This window comes from Maylandia zebra, linkage group LG23 (assembly GCF_041146795.1).
Source record: "Maylandia zebra isolate NMK-2024a linkage group LG23, Mzebra_GT3a, whole genome shotgun sequence".
NCBI classification, from domain to species: Eukaryota; Metazoa; Chordata; class Actinopteri; order Cichliformes; family Cichlidae; genus Maylandia; species Maylandia zebra.
This window is the reverse complement of record NC_135188.1, coordinates 3,802,949-3,811,871: the sequence shown is the minus strand read 5'-3', so window position 1 is coordinate 3,811,871 and position 8,923 is coordinate 3,802,949.

Below are 8,923 nucleotides of genomic sequence, written 5' to 3'. Positions count from 1 at the left end.
AATAACTGCGTTGTAGCATGAAATAAATTCAGCATGTGAAAGCACCTGCTTGTGTCATTACTGAACTTCCACAGTGAGAATTTAATGTGGGCAGTGAGAACTAAAAAAGTAGACAATTTATCTTTAAAGTAAGTAAAACTATTTATTCAGTTAGGGCTACTTCTGTCAACACTGAGGATGTAACACTTTAAGGCTACAAATAAGACTTTCGCACTCCATCCTTCTATCTGTTTATCCAATCATCCAGGCTGGAGCCTATCCCATCTAACATTGGACAAGAGGGAGGATAGGTCGCCAGTCTACCGCAGGGCTAATGCAGAGAGTTACTCGTGCTCACATTCATACCCAAGGCAAATATGTAGATCCCATGCAGGCACATGTAGAGACCAACCAGAAAGGGCACAGCTGTCCAGTGGGTTTGAACCACTCAGAGCCATTTTGCTGTGAGGACAATCCTAACCGCTGCACCAATGAAAAACATGATCTAAGCACAGAATTATTTAATATATGAAAAGAAATCCACAGTTACTATGGCCAATATGGGATTCTTCTTCAGAAAAACTGAAAACTTCTAACATATTTTTTCTGTTATCCAGCTCAGGTGTTGCATGGAAATGTTTATGCAGCAAGTCTTACAGCGTGAGGGAAAACTCAGATGCTAGCATTCTATAGCTGACAGACAACAACGTATGCACTTCAAAAACATTCCATTTGAAGCTCACACCCTAGGATTTCCTTTCCAAAAGCACAAGTATGTCTATATAAATGAACTTTTAAATTGTTTAGCTTATATGGTGGATAGAGCCAGGACCGCTGAGTACTAAAACATGTCTCATACTAAAAGGATTGAGTCAAATAGACCTATCAATAAACCCCAGCACACTTCAAGTGCATCTCTATGTGGTTAAGCTAGCAGTTCATCTCTTGGTCTGTCCTTATCTTGCTTGTTTGCCAGACACTTAAGTGGCTGTGTTCTGTGACTTTGTTTCTGAGGGTGAAAAACGACTAGTAATTATGCCTGATAGCCAGCGGGTAACTGCAACTCAAATAAGATAAGCGCTTTGCATGCAACATGTTCATATAAGCATGCATGACAGAAAACTTCTTCCTCCATGGTGACCGTTTCCGATAATATATACAGACTTGTCTGGATATATAAATTACAAGTGGAAATGCTAAAAAAATACACAAATGGGCCTCATAAGAATTTAAACCACATAACTGACAATAACTCAGCACAACATTCCTATAGCTTTGTCTTATTCACGTTAAAACGAAATTATCTTCAAAAATTAGGAAAATGCTTAATGTGTCAGATTTCTGGCTGACGTTATTCATTTGCTGAAGTCCTGGATTCTCTGTGTTTTTGTTGTGTTTGCTTACAGAGCTTTGTAGTTCATTTAACATCTACAAAACATTTATGCCAAAGATCATGAATTAAATAGATTTAAATCGTTTTTTTGATGTGCATGTTGCTCTCAAACACGTTTAGTCTGTAAATTCTGTAGCCAAAAAGAAACTGACGTTCCCCATCAAACATTTTCTGTCCCAGTGATTGAATATTAAAATATAGGTTAAACACAAGTGACATTTCATTCCTTACGCTGAAGAAAATAAGCAGAACTTTATTGGGAAAATTTAATTTAAGTACAAAAGTGTGATCACTCGTGATATCATCTCTCCAGCTTAAAAATAAAAAAAAACCCCCCCCCAAAAAACAAAAGCTCTTAAACTCTTAAGCAGCCTAGTACATACATACACACACATGCCCTTGTACAGTTACAAAACAAGAACAACAGCTTGTCATGGAAGTACAGTAGGTTGGCAGGGGGAAGAATACAGTTTTACTGCTCTGACTAAAATAAAACACGAGGACTCTGTGGTCCACTGTGCAGCTGGAAAGACAAATATTATTTTTTTTATGAGCAAGAGAAGCCTGGGGACAGACTGTATAAAACGCCGTAATGATTGAATGGCTGAAGTATTAAACCTTGTAACTATGCCTGTTGGGCCCTGACCCGGACAGGGGTGGAGAAGAGACTAGTCCTTTTATAGCAGCTTGATAGGGGAAAATCTACCAGTGCACACACCTTTCAGATGCTTGTATCAGCTAATACAGTGACATACACACCCCGGGACTTACCTTGGCAAAGGATTTGCCACAGTAAATCTTTTTGTTGGAATGGATACTGAAGTGAATGATTAAATCTGAACAAAAAGCCTTCAGTTCCCTTTAAACACAACAAACTGTAATCAGACTTTGACCCTCAATATTTTCCTTCTTCGTGATGCTGGCTAAAATTACAATAAAACACGTTTCAGTAGCCTTTTCGTTCGTTTAATCTTACAGACATTAACAGTAAATATTCTTTATGTAAGTGTTTCACATTTATATCTGCAAGTCATCGCTTATTTTTTTTCTGCATACATATTTTAAATATTTTTTCGCATTGATATTATCTCATATAACAATAGCAAATACTGGCTTTGTGGCATTGGATATACAAGTGGAGCTTTGAAGCTCAGCCACTGTGGGGCACCATCAGGTTCTCTGAAAGCATCACACATACAGTAAAAGCTGGGACTTCCTCCACTGCTGAGGCACTTTGAACTGTATGCTAATGTTGACATACCGGACTTGCAGCACTTAACTTGCAGTGATAAGTTTTATTTACAATGGAGAGTGATTGCCATCATTGCTCCAGCAAAACTGACACATCCATTCATGGTGCTGCATGGAATTTGCCAAATTCTAGGCCGACCTTTTTCACGAGTCCAAGCAGCCCCAGTGAAAGGACAGATAGATGGATAGTTGGGTGGTATGAAAGCAAAGGGCAGAGGATCATCCAAGAATGTAAGATATGTCAAATGCAACCACGTAAATAAATAAAGGTAGCCAGATGTATGCATGACTCTCTCCTTCGCACACACACCTCTGATGTCTGTACCTATCAAAATCACAGGTGTCAGAGACCGACAGGTGGTTATGGCAGAAATACACACATGAACACACACACACACAATTTGCAAACCATGAACATAAATACAGATGTCACATTAATGTCCCCTCAGGATTTAGACTCAAGTAAAACACGTGAAACTGCAGAAAACCGTCATGTGCGTCTGACATTTAAATAAAAGACTCAACTGTCCTTGTTACACTTTGCTTGCTCATACACCCCACTTCAGTGTGTGCATCTTGTGTCATTCTAGTGCATATGTGTGTGTTCGTGAACGTCCCTCTCCGTTTCCAGCTGCACCTCTCATGCTGGGGCCTCCTCCTGGTAGCCATTATGGGTGTATGTGTGTGTGTGTGTGTGTGTGTGTCTGTGTGTGTGTATATGTGGGTCTGGGTGGTCTAGTCCCGTCTTCTTCCTTCTAATAGTTTTATACTGTTCTGCCCTGGCGGTGCCCGAGGGCAATGGAGGTCTGGGAGGAGGGAGGTGAGGTAAGGCGGCGGGTGTTGCAGAGGGGGTGTTAGCGGCCCTGGTGAGAAGAGCAGACGACAGGCCTAATAAAGCTTCACAGGGTCTAGGCCCATCGCTCTCAGCACTTCCTCCCCGCTGCCCTCTTTGCTCCCTTCTGCCCCCTCGGTTCGCCACCCCATCCCACTCCCCCCCAACGAACACATGTGGTCCAGCCCTAATGGGACCCAGCTGGACTTCCACCTTCTCTCTCTTACAGATCCCAGCTCTCTTCCACTCAGTGTTCAGCCCCAGATGGCACACCTTTAGCCAGGATGTTCATTGCTTACGGATGTGTTTTTCCTTTTCTTTTTGCTGTCTTCTTTTCAGTGTCCTTCAGCTTTTGTCCAACGGTTTTAAATTCAATTTTATTATGGCTGTCTTCCTCACTTCTTATTCCCCCCCCCACCAGCATGGTCTACACCAGACAAATATTTAGACTGATGCTCAGTGAGGTCAGATCACTTTTTTTCTTGTGGAAGATTTGACATCATTTGTTTTATCTGGTGTTTAACATTTGGGCTATGAGGTTTTTCTTTTGAGAATGATGCTATTCTGAACTGTGCCAACTAAGGAGAAACAGCTTTTGGGTCTAATTGTTTTGTTTTTTTTAATGAAAATAAAAAATTCTTGGTGACAGTCCGATGTCTTCCTGTAGCATTTAAAATTTTCTGCACTTCTACACATGGTAAAACTATGGTAGTACTAGTACTTAACACTTTTCTACTGTGAGTACTCAAAGCACTTTTTACTACAAGCCACATTCATGTCTTAGGCTAAAATATATATTTCCTGACCAATTGAGAAGTGGCTGCTGGATGCTGCTGACTTTGGTAAGTTATATCGGCTGCAACCAGGGTTGCTGCAACCAGGGTTGCTGCAACCAGGGTTGCTGCAACCAGGGTTGCTGAGGGTTGCATGACAGAAGGAGCAGTGAAAATTGGCAGGACCAATAAATTTGCCTTAGTGTTATAGCCGATATATTTCAAAAGGCACAACTTTTACTCACAGTTTCACTTCTGCAAGTCATTGTTGAGTGTTTGCAGACAAGTAAGCATCTTGCATGCAAACCACAGGCAGTCTGCTACTGAGATTTTCCACCTCTTTGTAACTGATTTCAGCAACCTCCAGCAACCACTCACCAACAGGTTGGGGAATACAGTTTTTCTTTGCGGTCAGTGGTTTCGATGACTGGTCTCTAGGGATGTGGACTGGGGCCGTAACTGCCCAAACTCAGACTCTGATGGGTGGGGTCCAAGTTCAGTGCAGACTGCAGGAACCAGGGATTGTACTACTTACTCTCTGATTGGTGGATGAATAGCTCTGCCTCTTAAAACACTCCCATGTCCAATGTTCTCATTAATTGTAGTATGATTAAGTATAGTGTGTTAATCTGGCATGCATTCACTTTATCATTAATATTTATTTCCAGTCCTAAGCTGTGAGTTAAGTGTCCAAGCTTTGGGAATAGGATGTAAATTATTCCAAATTTGTTATTTGATGCCCTTTTTAAATAGTCCTCATCATATCAACAGTGGCCTTTGTGTAAGTGAATTTTGTTGCTGTGCTTTTACAAAACTTCTTGGATATAGAGAAAAACCACCAAGAGTTCTTTTTAGTTTGGTCTTTGTCGCTTATTTTGTTGTCTTCTCCACTTTTTCTTGGTAATGTGGTTTTACTCAAGTTTCAGATTTCCCAAGACAAGCAGTGGGACCAAACAAGGAGGAGAGAACTCACTAATGTCTTCTATTCATCTTTTACCCGTCCCCAGTCCCCAAACCGATGTTTGTTTACTGGTCAAACTCCCTACGGCTTCCTTTCTGCGGGAAATTAACATGGGGAGGCATTTGTTCCCCCGAGCTACTCTGCTTCATCTCTCTGGAGTTGCAGTCTCAGTTTGTACAGTAAACAGGGCAGTGCCAATTGCATGGCCTTGAGTTTTTATGGTACCAAGACAGAGAAAACAAACAAACTAGAGAATTTTACGCCACAGTCTGTGAAACATTCTCACAGTGCCACAGGGGACAAGTGTTGCCAAGTTCCCTCAGCTGTAATTCAAGCACATACACAGGGAAGCCTGCTGATGTGAAAGTAAATACATGTACTTGAATTTACACACACACATGCAATATATAACGGGTGTCATACACAGAGATTACTGATAGAAGTGTTTTTGTTATGGATGACTTCATGGCACGGCATTCTGTTTTTAAAAAAAATTATTGTAAATATTTAGAACTTTACAGGAGTAAAACAGTGACAGTTGAGACACAATGTTTTATGCAGTTGCGTTAAACCCTACCATAATGGCAAATAATTTTTAATTACTTCCTCTTTGCAGCAGTGTCTGCAGTAAGAGTGGAACTATTATCGTAATCACACTGGGGACAGACAGCCCATGTTGCACAGTTACCATAACGTCTTATCATTCCCAAACCCTAACTAGATGTTCACACTGATGAATAACTGAGCTCCTGCTGTGTGGTCCCTCTGTGGCCCTTGCAGCTGGTGTCATAGCGGTTTGCCTCCATGTTAGAGATGAGAAGGAGTTGGGTGCGGCAACACTGCGTTTGTGTTCTTGAATTCATTATCTCTGACCAAATCCGTCCCCTGTGATCAGAGCAGTCAGAATGACAGAGTAACAGGACAGGGAAGTCGTTCTTCCTGTTCATCTTTCAAACTGCATCTGTGCTGCACGCATCCACGCGCGCACGTGCACATACCTTGTTTAAGTGGGCTCTGTGTTGTAAACATCTGTAGTGATTGATCCAGTGATTGTAGTTTATTTAATTGATGCTTTTAACAAAGTAACATACGGTCTCTGCGAGCCACACAATTGCATGTTGATTGCTTCATACACAGCTCAAAATTAAACAACCTAAAAGCAGAGAGCAAAGCAGAACAACTATGTGTACTTATGCTAGTGACCTTTTTGTTACATATAATTAAATCCAAAGCTAACTTGCGCCCTATGGAGTGGACTTCTGTTTGTAGCTTGTGAGTTGTTGCTATGTACACAGTGATAAGTACGCAGGTTACACAGTGCCTGCAAAATGTCAACACAAGGTGGGCAGAAGAAGACCTGTCAGTAAGATTTTATGCATTGTAAAGCCAAGAAGTGTCCTTGGGTATGCGTGGCCGCTCTGCCGCAATTGGTCCATGAGGAAATATGTAAATGAGATACACCTTTCAAAACTCTTTGTAGTACTTTGCTAAAGTTTAAAAGGAGCTACATGAATACAATGAAGGCCATGTACCAACAAATTGCTGATCAGCCTGTAAATCTATTGTTCCTTTAGTGAACTTTATATAAATGGTCTGCAAGAAGTTTGCAAAACAGGATACAACTGTGCACTTGTTGGCTTCTGCGGATTTACATCAGAAGGATGGTGTCCATGTGTGTCACGATGAACATGTCACCTATTGCAACTTGTCTCATTTTATCATTGTTAGCCAACTTCAATTCAATTTCATTTTATTTATATAGCACCAAATCATAACAACAATCACCTCGAGGTGCTTTATATGTAAATTAAAGACCCTAAAATACTTCAAAGAAAACACCAACATTCAAATGATCCCCTGCAAGAGAGCACTTTGCAACAGTGGGAAGGAAGAACTCCCTTCTAACAGGAAGAAACCTCCGGCAGAACCAGGTTCAGGGAAGGACAGCCATCTGCTGGGGTGAGGACAAGAGCGGAGGTCTACGGCACAGCAGAATTAATTACACATTGCAAGGCTTTAGGTACAAAAAAAATCGCAATTATTTAACACAACGACTGCACTTTTGAAACAACAGCATTTGTTGAACATTTGTTAGCAAAAATTGCACTTGTGTTTGTTCATCCTCAGTGAACTGTGTGTGCTTTCCTTGATGACTAAAGCCTCTTTCTGTCATTTTTGCTCTAATAGAATGAAACCTACCACAAGAGTTAGGTTAAATTCTTAGGTGTAAAAGCCCTGCGCTATGAAGAAAAAGCATGTGCTGGGTTTAGAAAAGAAAGTGGCACAATAATTGCTTTATTTCCATTTTCTTGTTTACATAATTGTCGACAACTATAATTGTACTTGAATGTGCAATTAATTGGAATTTATAATCTTATTAGAAAGTCAAATCATTTCTTGTTTGGGCTCTTTCAAAGGAATTGCTGACAAAAAAAGAAAAGTGTGGAATATTGCCTGAGTAATTCTGTGTGGCTCTACAGCAGGAGTCTGCAACCCTGGGCACGCATGCCACAGTTGGCATGGGAAGGGTTAACTGATGGCACGACCATAGCTAGACTAGTCATCTGTGATTTTTCGTTTTTATGGGCTGATGTTTTTTTGTTTGTTGTTTTGTTTTTTTGTAACGGTATAAACAATGAAAGGTGGTGGATTGGCCAGATGCTGGCCGATGTGTAAAATGTAAAAATAACTCAGTTGTTTGGTGGTTGCTATGGCGGAGCTTCTACAGAGGCCAGCAGGGGAATGAGGGAAAGGGGAGGCTGGAGGAGGAGAGACCCGAGGCGGTGAACTGAACTTCAAGTAAGAAGTTATGACCTGCAGTCTATCTGGGCCAGATATAAACCAAGATTAGGTGGAGTTAGCTGACTTTTTACAGTCAGTTACAATAACTCGTACTGCGTACTAGCTAGCATACCATACCATACCATACCATACCATACCATACCATACCATACCATACCATACCATACCACCTTTATTTATAAAGCACTTTAACATAAAACCAGAGTTCACAAAGTGCTGTACATGCTAAAAGCATAAGTAAAGAAAATTAAAATGAGATAAGATAAAATAAATAACTAAAAAGAAAACTAAAATAAATTGAAACATGTCAAAACAAATGACGGAGTTTATATTCAGCTGGGTAGGACTATGATGTTACTGATAGTGAACTTTATTTTATTCATAAGGTTAGTTAGTAGAGTTGCCAACAAGACAAGTAACACCAGGATCCTTTTATATGTAGCTGACAGCTGGTAACTGTGCAGGGGCGGGTCTAGCAAAGTTTTGCCAGGGGGGCAGGTAGGGCATTAACAGGGAAAGGGGGGCACAAAGAAATACTTTTCTTTTTTATTGTTATTTAAAATGTCTCGCTTTTAATAAATAATTATCTGAATCTTACAACCAAAGTTTTTGTCTGATGTAAAATGTATAGAAATCATACATATACCAACAAGACAGTGTGCATCATTGTCACAACAGCGTTTATTTTCATTGTTGTGAGGAGACCATAAATAACATTCGCATGTTGTACAGTTCATTTACTGTTATGGATAAAAAGTGTATTTTTTTTGTTTCAAAATAGCTGATAACTATTCGCTGATAGCTGCCAACATCTGTAAACAAATGTAATTCTGTAAAGTTGTTCTATATAGTGTGTAACTGTTCATATAGAGCATTATTACATTTATTGCTAATGCAATCATATGGCACATTGACTTGTGAGGAAATTTTAG